Below are 13,659 nucleotides of genomic sequence, written 5' to 3' on the forward strand. Positions count from 1 at the left end.
ATAATGATCCTTGCACCATACTGGGTTAATGTTTTTAAATCTCCGCATATTCTCAATGAGCTATCACGTTTTAGTACAGGAACGATTGGTGTCACCCAATCACTTGTAACAACAGGTTCAATGACTCCTGTTTGCACTCGTCTTTCTAGTTCTTCTTCAACTTTTGGCCCAATGGCTTACAGTATGGTTCTAGCACGGAGACCTTTTGGTGTGTTGTTTGGCTTGACTTTTAGGTGTAAGTCAACTCCAGTCATAGACCCTCGGAAATCTTCGAACACCTTCTCATACTTTAATAGAAGTTGTTGCAAGTTGCTTTTTGAATCCACAAGTTGTTTTACTGCTTCCCAGTTGAGTCTAACCTTCGCCAATGATGTTCTATCAATAAAGCAGAAACATTTCCATGGACAATGTGAAGAAGCAACTTTGCTGTCTGCCCATTTGCCTCTACATCCACCATAATGTATCCTTTTAATAGTACAATCTCTTCTGTGTACATCCTTAGGATTAACTTTGACATTTTTAAATGCAGATGTTTCAACTTTTGATTATAAATTGTCTCAGGTATTAACGATACAGCTGTGCCCATATCTGCTTACATTTTAATTTCATGACCTTCGAGCTTTGGATATTTTGTTGATTGCCCCACTTCGCCTACTAATTGATGGACATGGCTAGTCTGTTTAGATCTGTTATTTTCCTTCCATATTCTTGGTGTTGGAGAGGTTTTCTGAGTCCAACATGCCTTGGTAATATGGCCCTTTATGCCGCAGTTCTTGCAGATGTTTGTTTTACTCCATCATTCTCCCGCAGCACCTTCCAAACCTGGAATCTTTACCAGCTAGGCCAACAGATGCCTGGAAACACCACCTCTGGAGGTTCCCCTCCAAGTCACTAACCATCCTGACTTGGAAATATGAAAGGACAAATAAGGAATACCATGCCAGAGAATTTAAATTAATTAAATAAAATCTGGTAACACTTGACAATCAGGCAATTGAGCGGTCCCAGCTGGGACTTCCAGGGGATCTGGATGTGAATTCCCACCTTCGAGAGTTGCTGGCCAATCAAAAGCAAAACTTTTGCTCAGTGATTCCACTGGGAGAGAGTGGATGGTGGTGGTACTGCACCCACCAGAGGTCCTGGATCGTAGAACAACCAGGCCTGAGGTGTGTGACGGCGCAAGGGGTTTCACAGGGTAGGGGGTTACAGGGGAGGGAGTGTAGCAGGTCGTCAGCAAAAACACAGAGGTGGCTCTCAGCAGGCACCCCTCTTCCTGATGCTGAGTCCCTTGATCAGGCACTGAGTGCCTTTGAGCGAGATGTCCCTTGCTGAGAGACCACCAGCAATCTGCACAGGTTTGCTTCTTGTGCATCCTGTGTGGCAGCAGGCCACACACTTTTGTTGATGTCAGCGGCAGCGGGAAGAGGCCCTTAACTGGGCATTAATTGCCCCTGAAGGACCTCGCTTGGTGGCGGGGGTGGGAAGACAATCCATGGTCTAAACCCACCATTGACATTATCAGGGTGGAGGTGGCAAGGTAGCGGGGTCCCCAGCTGATCCGCCCCACCAGATCTGTTGTGGGCGTACAGGCATAAGGTAACCACCCGTTCTGAAATGGCCTGACCACCACTTCCTTAAGGACAATTAGCGATGGGCAATAAATGCTGTTTTGCCAGTGATGCCTACATTCTGTGAGTGAAGAAAAAGGGAGAACCGTGAGGTACTGAAAGCGGCAACAGATCTGATTAAGTCAACCACAGGCATCCTGAAGCAACATTTGATCAGTCTGGTCAGTTTGGGAGGAGTCTTTCAGTCCAGCGCAGAGCGAATTCGACTCGCCATGAACTGTGCGCCAGTAAGGAAGTCGAGTCTTTCAGGAGGAGACGAGGACATTCAAGGAGCAAGGAAGCAGCTGCCAATCCATCTGTCTTCTCAGAGGCGGAGATGTGAGCTGGCAACTGCAACCCTGTTTCCTTTCCAAGTCCCTGGCCTTGCAAGACTGCAATATTCATTTTGGTGGGATTGTTTATCTTCAACAGTGGAATCATGCCAAAGCGCACATTGCCCTCTGTCACTGATGGAGCACATTCCTTATACCACAGTCACTCACATGGAACAAGACGCACTGATGGATGGCTCAAATGGTTTATTTGTTTTATCATATGACACGACTAACTCATGGTACATAAATAAGATCGTGCTTCCACTTGGATTTTCATCACCCCAGATAAAAACAATGCACAATTGGCTGTAGTTTACGAAGAAAATAAATGGTTTCCTCTCCTTACACATTCTGCCCAGAAAGAAATGAAAATGAAAATGAAAGAGCAGTTTTCCTGACAATTTCCTGGTTGGGGAATGAATAAATTCACCACAGGCACCTGTGGTGATCCTTGTGAGGGGTTTCTAGTATGGAAGGCATAGTGATAGGGGCAGCACGGTAGCACAGTGGTTAGCACAATGGTTTCACAGTGCCAGGGTCCCAGGTTCGATTCCCAGCTTGGGTCACTGTCTGTGCGGAGTCTGCACGTTCTCCCCGAGTCTGCATGGGTTTCCTCCGGGTGCCCCGGTTTCCTCCCACAGTCCAAAGATGTGCAGGGGTAGGTGGATTGGCCATGCTAAATTGCCCTTAGTGTCCAAAACAGGTAAGGTAAGGTGAGGTTACGGGGATAAGGTGGAAGTGTAGGGATAGGGTGGAGGTGTGAGCTTAGCTAGGGTGCTCTTTCCAAGGGTCAGTGCAAATCGATGGGCCGAATGGCCTCCTTCTGCACTGTAAATTCTGCGATTCTGTGATCACAGAAACACTTGAAGCTCCTTTTCAGAACTAAACTGATTTAATTTACACTACTAAATTAGAGTTCGACACTTATTCCAAATAGTAAACATATATATAAGAATTAAACTACACACACTAACACTATCTTTATCTACTAACTATGACTATAATATCTTAACTAGCTCTGCAGTACACTTCTAATCTTGCCTTCTTCAACTCTGATCCACTCTCCTCCAGAGGTCCAAGAGTCAGTGCAATATATAGTACTGACCGTTAGCTCCCTCTAGTGGCTAGGCTTAACACAACATTAACCCTTCACATTTGTATAATCATAGAATTTACAGTGCAGAAGGAAACCATTCTGTCATCGAGTCTGCACCGGCCCTTGGAAAGAACTCCCTACTTAAGCCCACACCTCCATCCTATTCCCGTATCCCTAGTAACTAACCTTTTTGGACACTAAGGGCAATTTATCACGGCCAATCCACCTAAACTGCCATCTTTGGACTGTGGGAGGAAACCGGAGCACCCGGAGGAAACCCACGCAGACACGGGGAGAACGTGCAGACTCCGCACAGGCAGTGACCCAAGCCGTGAATTGAACCTGGGACCCTGGAGCTGTGAAGCAACAGTTCTAACCACTGTGCTACCGTGCCGCCCAGCACCTTTGTTTTGGAACCAGATTCAGGTTCTCTTTCTGTCCCACTGTTTCGGTCTGGCCCACGCAAATATGTTCTCCAAACCATGAGGGCAGCAGAGGTTCACCTTCTGAGCCCTAAGAAAATAAGGCTCCAAAGATGGCGCCAAGAGTTATGCGGGTAAATGTGGAAGGAAAATTAACATAAACTGATTTAGAAGCATGCTGGGAAATGCTGGACTATAATTCAACACATGCTTTTGGACTAAAAGAAGTAGGTCAGGTAATATAAATGAAATAATGCTTAATATTCTGGCCTCGGCCTTATTATGAAAACACATTGTCCTCCGAAAGATAACAAAATATGTACTCGACTTGTTTTTAGCCAAGGGCAAGAACATATGTACTACGTATTTCATCGTACGTACTTTCCAAGCTCTATTTAATATAAACATGCCTGTTTACTTCAAGCTGTTATTTCAGACTATAAAGATATGCAGTCTTCAATCGAATCTCAGAGCGCAGTGCACTGTCTATGCAGCTGGAACACTTTCTCTCGGCAAATATATTTGTGTAAATAAATTTCCTTAAATCGAAACTCGAGGAATTTGTCTTTATTATGATTTCCACGACAGTATGTGTGAGCCCTTGTGTGCTCTCTGTTTCTGAACTAGAATGTGCAAAAATAATAGCAAAGGGCGATGCCACAAATAATCACACATTCCTCCTTCAGTGTCTGCACCTCATCTCATGAAGGTGCTGACTCAATGTTGGGTTCTCCTCCCTCAAGCAGCAACTTATTTTGTGCTGACACTTTGCTCAGAGGAACATTCTGCGCCTGGAAGCACAGCCAATGGGAGTTGGGAGAAAAGTTGACCACAGTACGGCATCTCAGCGAAGTCTTTTCCTGTCTCCTGGTAGCCACACACACACACACACATGCACATTCTAATCGGTGTCACCGGATAATGACCGGAAGCAGCAGCTTCCCGATTTTATTTCTATCCCCTCTTTAGCATCAGGACACTGAGGACAGCGAACATGCCAACCTAAGAAATAAGAGCAGGAGTCTGCTATTAGGCCGCACGAGCCTACTCTGCCAATCAATAAGGCCATGGCTGGTTTATTACCTCAGGTGGTCAAATTGAAACAAATAAAATTCTTACGGAACCTGACAGGTTACGACGCTGAGAAAATGTTTCCGCAGGCCGAGGAATCTAGACCCACAGCCGCAGATTAATAAGGGAGTAGGACTGAGATGTGGGGATATTTCTTTACCCAGAGAGTTGTGAATCTTTCAAATTCTCTACCCTGGAGAGCTGTGCACTCTCAGAGTTGAGCGTTTCAATACAGGGATTGATAGATTGTTGGATAGCAAGAGAATAGGACAGAGTGCAGGTTAGTATAGTTGAGATATCAGCCATGATAAGACTACAAGATGGAGGAGCAGAAGTAGGCCATTCAGCCCATTGGGTCTGCTCCGCTGTTCAATTATCCCGATCAGGCGCGGGAATGTGGCGACTAGGGGCTTTTCAGAGTAACTTCATTTGAAGCCTACTTTTGACAATAAGCGATTTTCATTTCATTTTTCATTTCACATCATGGCTTCCTGATCTGATATAATTCTCAACTCCACTTTCCCACCTTGTCCCCATAATCCTTGATCCCCTCACTGACCAAAATTCTGTCGATCTCAGTCTGGAACATACCGAACCAGCCAGCCTCCGCAGGCCTGTGCGGTGAAGAATTCCACAGATTCACTGCCCTCCAAGAGGAGAGATTTCTCCTCATTCCTGTCTTAAATAGACTACCCCTTACCCTAAGATTGTCTTCTGGACCTAGACTCTCCCACAAGGGGATACAACCTCTCAGTATCCACCCTGTCAAGCCCCCTGAGAATCCAATAATGACTCAGTAAGGTCACCTCTAATTTTTGGAACCTCCAATGAGTACAAGCTCAACCTACTTAACCTCCCATCATGAGAAAATCTCTCTGAATCCAGGAGCAACCTACTGAACCATCTCTGGACTGCCTCCACCATCAGTTTATCTTTCCTTAGATAAAGGGACCAAACCTGTTCACAGTATTCCAGGGGGTGAATTCTCTGGCATTCTCCATTCCGTCGACAGCGCACCCCCACCCGTGGATTTCCGGGCGGGGTGGGGTGGCCACAATGAGAAATCCCACTCGCTGGTGGTGGGAACAGAGAATCCCACGCCAGCGCCGGCGCGCCGCCGAGGATCACGTGGCTGGGGAGGTGGACAATTCACCCACAGGTGTGGTATAACTAATGCCTTGTATAGTTATAGCAAAGTTTCCTTACCTATATATTCCACTCCCTTTGAATTAAAAGTCAACATTCCAGTTGCCTTACCCAGTTGAACCTGCATGCAAGCTTTTGGTGATTGTGCACGAGGACCCCCAAATCCCTGTGTGCTGCAGGTTTCTTAGAATGACAGGACAAGCTCCTAGGACAAGGTAATCTGCTCCGGATATATTATTTACTTTATTCATTCAAGGGCTCCCGGATGCCACATTTGGTCAAGGGCAGTCACTCTAACCTCACCTCTTGACTCCAGTTCTTTGTCCATATTTGAACCAATGCTGTAATGAGGTCAGGAGTCGTGTGTGACCCTGGCGGAACCCATATTTAGTGTAAGCGAGCAGGTTATTGCTGTGTCAATGTCACTTGATTGCCCTATTGATGACACTTCCATCGCTTTACGAGAGTAGGCTGATGGAACGGTAATTGACAGGGTTGGATTTGCGTTTCTTTTGTGTACAGGATATACCTGGACAACTTTTCAGATTGTCAAGTAGCTGCCGATGTTGTAGCTGTACTAGAACAGTTAGGATAGAAGCATAGCCAATTCTGGAGCACAAGTGTTCAGTTCTATAGCCGGAATATTGTCAGGGCCTTAAAACCTTTGCAATACCTCGTGCCGTCAGCCATGTCTGAACATCATGTAGAGCGAACCTGATTCCCTCACCATCTGCCGCAGACCCAGTCTAGCAGCTATGTCCATTAGGACTTAGCCAACTCAGTCAGCAATGGTTCTGTCATTGGTGATGGACAATGAGGTTCTCCCATCCAGAGTACATTCTGTGCCCCAGATTTCCTTTCCCATTTGTGAACCAGATTTTTTTTAATGGCAATCGTTTCATGATGTCTTTTTACCAAGACCAGCTTTTAATTCCAGATTTATTAAATGAATTGAGGTTCCACCAGTTGCCATGGTGAGGGTTGAACCCGGCTCTCCAGAGCAGCAGGCTGGGCCTCTAGATTGCGAGCCCCACCCCAGTTCAGGTTTAAGCGCCTGTCTTCTGATTATTGGTCCTGGATTACTAGTCCAGTGACCGAACCGTAGAGCCCCTACAGTGCAGAAGGAAGCCATTCGGCCCGTCGAGTCTGCACTAACCCTCTGAAAAAGAACCCCACCTAGGCCCATTCCCCACCCTATCCCCGTAACCTCACGTAATCTGTATATCTTTGGACGCTAAGGGGCATCCACCATGCTAACAACGGTCCTCAATCACTTAATGCTTTAGCCGCAACAGTGAGCACTGACAGGCCAACCAACTGTGAAGGCGATCAAAGCCATACTCATGTCTTTCCTCACCAAACGCCCAGACACAAGCACTCTGAGCAGGCACTCCTGAACAGTAATCCAAGAATGGGAATACTGGCTGTTTTTTCCCTAACAGGGTCAGGTCCTGCAGATTACTGACATGTCCCTCTGAAGTTGAGATCAGCTAACAATACGTCAATCAGCGATATATCCTGGGGCACATGAATGGATGCTGGTGGCAGGGGGTACGTGGGCAGCACGGTAGCATTGTGGATAGCACAATTGCTTCACAGATCCATGGTCCCAGGTTCGATTCCGGCTTGGGTCATTGTCTGTGCGGAGTCTGCACGTCCTCCCCGTGTCTGCGTGGGTTTCCTCCGGGTGCTCCGGTTTCCTCCCACAGTCCAAAGATGTGCGGGTTAGGTGAATTGGCCAATGATAAATTGCCCTTAATGTCCAAATTGCCCTTGGTGTTGGGTGGAGGTGTTGAGTTTGGGTAGGGTGCTCTTTCCAAGAGCTGGTGCAGACTCGGGGGGCCGAGTGGCCTCCTTCTGCACTGTAAATTCAATGATAATCTATGATTAATCTAGGACAAAGGTTCGGCACAACATCGTGGGCCGAAGGGCCTGTTCTGTGCTGTATTTTCTATGTTCTATGTTCTATATCATGGTGTTGCGACATCTCTAACCCCACCAACATTTGTAGGGTCATTAAGGTGAAGTCCCTTTGTTTTAATGTCAGATTGGGATGCGTCAAGGCTGCCATTCTGCCCCCACACCCAGTCATTGTGGTTTAATTTACCAGATGGAGCAGAGAGAGGCTGTTAAATTTCCTCTCCTTTAGAAGGGCCCATGAACTGCTTTCTCAGCCCCACTTGTAAGGGTCCAAGCTATGAATAAAAATACTTTCTTCATTGTTCTATTTCCAGGTTGGGGGTGTTGGATCAGCAGTGTGCAGGTGGGGGGGGGGGGGGTAGGAGAGAGGGGGGAAGTGCGGTGAAACACGTAAGTGATGGAGATCACGGCTTTGGGAGGTAGAGCTGATACAGCCTTGGTGAGTTGCTGCAGTGAATCATGCCAGTGCCACATCCTGCAGCCACACTGCGTTGGCGGTGGGTGTCGCCAGTGGATTCGGCATTGACCAAGCTTCCCTTCTGGCGAGTGCCAAGCTTTGTGATTGATTGATTGATTTGATTTATTGTAACATGTACCGAAGTGCAATGAAAAGCATTTTTCCGCGGCCAAGGAAACGTACGCACGTACAGAGTGGACAAAAAGAATAATCGACAGAGTACATTGACAAATGGTACATCGATGTAGATGGAGGAGGGTGGTGTCGTGCTCCGCTTCCTGAAGTCGATGGTCAGTTCCTTGGTCTTTCTGACGTTGAGAGAGAGGTTGTTTTCGGTACACCATGCAACCAAGTGATCTATCGCTAATTAAGTAGCTAATCAATTAAAATGCTGGTTGTTGTGCTCCAGTGCTTTAAGATGTGACGTATCCCTCATATGCCATTCAGCCATGCTACCTCGGTGGTCAACATTTACCAAGTTCAGAATAGAATATAATTGGGTTTGGGTGAGCATAACACTTGAGGTTGCCATTGGTGATAAAGATAATTCTTACGAAACCTCAAGCATTAACAATACTTCCATCATGAGGTACCGCCACAAATATTTTAAATTGACGTTCAGTTCAAGGGCCGGATTTTGCAACCCAAATTACTGTTGGCATTTCATGACAATCCTCTGAGAATTCTGGACCGAAATTAAACAACTAGCAATCTCAAAGCCATCCATTTAGTTGAAACAGTATTTTGTTCCCTTGAGGGAAGGTATTACTTTATGAACAGAAGATGCTACATGATTATAATCTCAATAACTATACTGTTCACAGGGCTCTGTTAAGTGCCCACATGTGCAGTCGGATACCAGACCAGACCCCAAACAATTTGCAATTTGTAAAACTGTGAGAAAAGGATACTTCACCCCAGGAGTGATTACACTGACCAGTGGGTATCTTTTATACTAAAACAAACTTGAATTTAGTCACATTAATATCAACGAAATAGCTTTACAATTAACTGTTAAAACAGTTCTTAAATAAAGGGAATAACTTTAATTTATGCCTTAGACCTTCACTATAAATATTACAACCAAAGCAACCCAATGCAGTTCAAATGCCATTTAGAAATAAAGTTAACAAAACAGGTTTACTTGCTGTCATCTGTGAAGAGACTTTCAGGAATAACCTAAAAATCCTTCTGTCTTGTCAGACTCAGATCCTATGGCACTCCAGGCAGACCTGGCTCCTCCCATTAATTACATCATCTGTGTCCCACTAAGATGTCTCATGACCTGCTTAGCTAGGACTAAACACCATCCTTCAAATTGTCTACGCCCCAGGTAACCGTCCAAATATGAACAATATTCCATTATACATCTATAAGTAAACAAGTAAATGGTTAGAACTGATAATTACCTCACTTTTAGGACACCTTATTATAGCTTTAATAGACACGCTGCCTGCACATATTTTAAACCAGGGTTTTTAAAATAACACGACTACAACAAAATAGAAAATATTTACCAATTTCTTACATTCATCACAGTGTGCTCAAGTTGGCCAACAAAGATCATATATCAGTGGTGGGGTTCTGAAATGTCCGCATTGTCGAAATGAGCCACAATAATTCAATAAACTCTTTGCTCCCTACCTTTTATCTGACATTTTACCAAATTCCCATCCATTTTGGTGATTTATTCGTGCTGCTGTCAGATTTGTTTGCAGACAGAAATGCGAAGAGAAACTCGTGAAATAAGGCAAGTGCTTCAATGGCACACACAACACACAATAATGGTTCCTTTTCAAAGAAAAACCCGAGCCTCCCCGCCCTCCCCCCCGCCCCCCCCCCCCACAGCATTTTGCAGTTTCTCTAATTATTGTTCTGCATATATTCCCTCATCTTCCTGTAACCTTTTTCTCTTTGAAAATGCACAAAGGTGCATTCATCAGCATGTAAATAACAGCTTTCCTTGCGTGCTGAAAACCCCCCTGCCTGCCCTCAAACTTCCCCCGTGGCAAACGTTCTATTTTTAGCATCTGTCTCAGCTCAGTGCCAGCGCTCTTCTCCTCTGAGTCGGAAGATTGTGGATTCAAGGCCCCACTCCAGCCCTTTCAGCGCATCATTTCGGCTGGCATCTTAGAGTGGCACTCAGGGAGTGGAAGCCAGTCTTTCAGATGAACTGTTCAAGCAAGTCTCTGGCCTCTCCGGAGAAAATGAGGATCCCAGGGCGTGATTTGAAGCAGATCAGTGGGCATTGTCCCCGGTTCCCTCGCAAATATTAATCCCTCACCGCTCATCAGTGAAACAGATAATCTGACCATTAGCTCGTTGCTAATTGCGAGACCTTGCAATGTACAATTTGGCTGCTGCTTTCCCTTCATGACATGGAGTGCATAGCATTAGTCTATATTACAGTTAGCCTCTGTGGGATCTGCTTGTATTGTGATTTCTTGTCTGTATGACTGTATTCCTCCACCCGTTTCACTGGCCGTGCTACATCAATATACAATGGAATTTTATGCTTTTGAAGCAGCCCTGACAAAACCCAGGTTGGGGCAGACAAAACCCATTGTTGGTTTTCTGCACGTGTGCAGGTGGGTGGTGGTGGCCATTTTAAGTTGACAGGAGACATGGTTGGGTGGGTGGGGGGGGGGGGGGGGTGGATTCCACTCCCATTTTCGAGGGGGCGAAAATGCTGCTGGTGTCCCGCAACAGGGTTTAGGCCGACAGGGTTTCCCACGGCGAATGTCAGCACTCTTTACGGATGCCAGAATGAATATCTCGACGTTCACCGCCGAGTCCCCATTTGAATACATTCAAATATCGTTAACAGAACATCAGTGTGAGGCCTCGCCAACGTGAATCACAACAGCATTCCCCCCCCTCCCTCCCCAACATGTATCTGGCAAGCAGAACCCGTTGGAGGCACGCGGGTGAGTTACAGCCCCAAGGCCACCGAGGGTGGTGACCCAGCAGCACCCTGGTGTCCTGTTGATGTAAAAATAAACAAATGCAAATGTCGCCACAGTCCCAGAGGACCATAGTCTGCTCCCCCCTTTGAGGGCTGACCTGTAGTGATTGAACCTGAGGGTAGCCACGCCTCAGTTGAGGGGTAAGATTGAGAAGGCGGGGCCTTCATGAATAACCTAAGGCCCCGGTAGCTGAGGATAATGAACAAAGAACAAAGAACAAAGAAATGTACAGCACAGGAACAGGCCCTTCGGCCCTCCAAGCCCGTGCCGACCATACTGCCCGACTAAACTACAATCTTCTACACTTCCTGGGTCCGTATCCTTCTATTCCCATCCTATTCATATATTTGTCAAGATGCCCCTTAAATGTCCCTATCGTCCCTGCTTCCACTACCTCCTCCCGTAGCGAGTTCCAGGTACCCACTACCCTCTGCGTAAAAAACTTGCCTCGTACATCTACTCTAAACCTTGCCCCTCTCACCTTAAACCTATGCCCCCTAGTAATTGACCCCTCTACCCTGGTGAAAAGCCTCTGACTATCCACTCTGTCTATGTCCCTCATAATTTTGTAGACCTCTATCAGGTCGCCCCTCAACCTCCTTCGTTCCAGTGAGAACAAACCGAGTTTATTCAACCGCTCCTCATAGCTTATGCCCTCCATACCAGGCAACATTCTGGTAAATCTCTTCTGCACCCTCTCTAAAGCCTCCACATCCTTCTGGTAGTGTGGCGACCAGAATTGAACACTATACTCTAAGTGTGGCCTAACTAAGGTTCTATACAGCTGCAACATGACTTGCCAATTCTTATACTCAATCAGAAATGAGTAAGAGACCAGCATTAAAGAAACAAAACTTTCATTTACATAGCACCTCTCACATCCTTCGTCCATCCCAAAGTGCTTTATAGCCAACTAAGTACTTTAGAAGAAGTCCTAATGCAGGTAATGTGGCACCCAATGTGTACACAGCAAGGGCCCACACACAGCAATGCGATGATGGCGAGATATTCTATTTTATTGAATGTTGCTTGAGGGACAGATATTGGCCAGGATACCAGAGGTACTCCTTGCCCTTCTTAAAAATAGTGCAATGGGATTTTTTTTCCATCTACCTAAGAGGACTCAGTGTAACATCTCATTTTGAGGGTCAGTTAGTTCAGTTGTCTGGACGGCTGGTTCGTGATGCAGAGTGATGGCAACGGTGTGGGTTCATTTCCCATTACGGCTGAGGTTATTCAGGAAGGCTCAGCCTTCTCAACCTTGCCTCTCACTTGAGGTTTGGTGGCCCTCAGGTTAAATCACCACCAGTCGTCTCTCAAAGCGTGGCACAGTGGTTAGCCTCACAGCGCCAGGGTCCTGGGCTCAATTCCGGCCTTGGGTGACTGTCTGTGTGGAGTTTGCATGTTCTCCCTGTGTGTGCGTGGGTTTCCTCCGGGAGCTCCGGTTTCCTCCCACAGTCCAAAGATGTGCAGGTTCTATGGATTGTCCATGATAAATTGTCCCCTGGTGTCCAAGGATGTACGGATTAGGTTACAGGGTTATGGATATGGGGCGGGGTGGGTGGGAGAGTGTCAACCTGGATAGAGTGCTCTTTCAGAGGATCGGTGCAAACCTGAAGGGCCAAATGACCTCCTTCCACACTGTAGGGGTTTTATGAAAAGGAGAGAGCAGCCTATGGTCCTCTGGGATTGTGTGGCATCATTTACACTTATTAACATCTGAAAGACGGCAGGGCAGCATTCCTTCAGTGCTCCACCGGCATGTCAGGCCAGGTGTTTTGCCAATTTCTCTGGAGTGAGAGGTTAACCCACAACCTTCGGACTCAGCAGCAAGCGTGTGACCCACTGAGGAATGGTTGACACTACACTTAGTGCAATGCAGATCCACTGCAATTGAACCACTGCAATTCGCATACCACCACAACCGGTCCACAGCAGACGCCATCTCCCTGGCCCTACACTCATCCCTGGAGCATATCGACAACAACGACTCCTACATCAGACTCCTACTCATTGACTACAGCTCCGCCTTCAACATCATAATCCCAGTCAAACTCATATCAAAACTCCAGAACCTAGGACTTGGCTCCTCCCTCTGCAACTGGATCCTTGACTTCCTGACCCATAGACCACTATCAGTAAGGATAAACAACGACACCCCCTCCATGATAGTCCTCAATACTGGGGCCCCGCAAGGCTGTATACTTAGCCCCCTACTATGCTCCTTTGCTGATGACACAACCGTAGTCGGTTGGATCTCAAACAATGATGAATCAGAATACAGGAAGGAAATAGAGAACCTAGTGGAGTGGTGTAACAACAACAATCTCTCCCTCAATGTCAGTAAAACTAAGGAGCTCGTCATTGACTTCAGGAAGCAAAGTATCTTACACACCCTTGTCTGCATCAACGGGGCCAAGGTGGAGATGGTTGACAGCTTCACATTCCCAGGTGTGCACATCACCAACAATCTGTCCTGGCTCTCCCAAGTTGATGCTACGCCCAGGAAAGCACAACAGCGCCTAAACGTCCTCAGGAAACTAAGGAAATTCGGCATGTCCACATTGACTCTTACCAATTTGTACAGATGCACCATTGAAAGCATCCTATCTGTCTGCACCACAGCCTGGTATGGCAAC

At 46.5% G+C, this 13,659-nt stretch overlaps 1 protein-coding gene across 1 annotated transcript in view; it reads right to left on the bottom strand.

The window, feature by feature from the left end:
* Positions 1-13,659, bottom strand: part of LOC140391644 (seizure 6-like protein) — a 522,156-nt gene that overhangs the window by 331,049 nt on the left and 177,448 nt on the right. The gene's annotated exons all lie outside the window — the stretch shown is intronic.

The sequence above is a fragment of the Scyliorhinus torazame genome, chromosome 1 (genome assembly GCF_047496885.1).
Source record: "Scyliorhinus torazame isolate Kashiwa2021f chromosome 1, sScyTor2.1, whole genome shotgun sequence".
In the NCBI taxonomy this organism is placed as follows: Eukaryota; Metazoa; Chordata; class Chondrichthyes; order Carcharhiniformes; family Scyliorhinidae; genus Scyliorhinus; species Scyliorhinus torazame.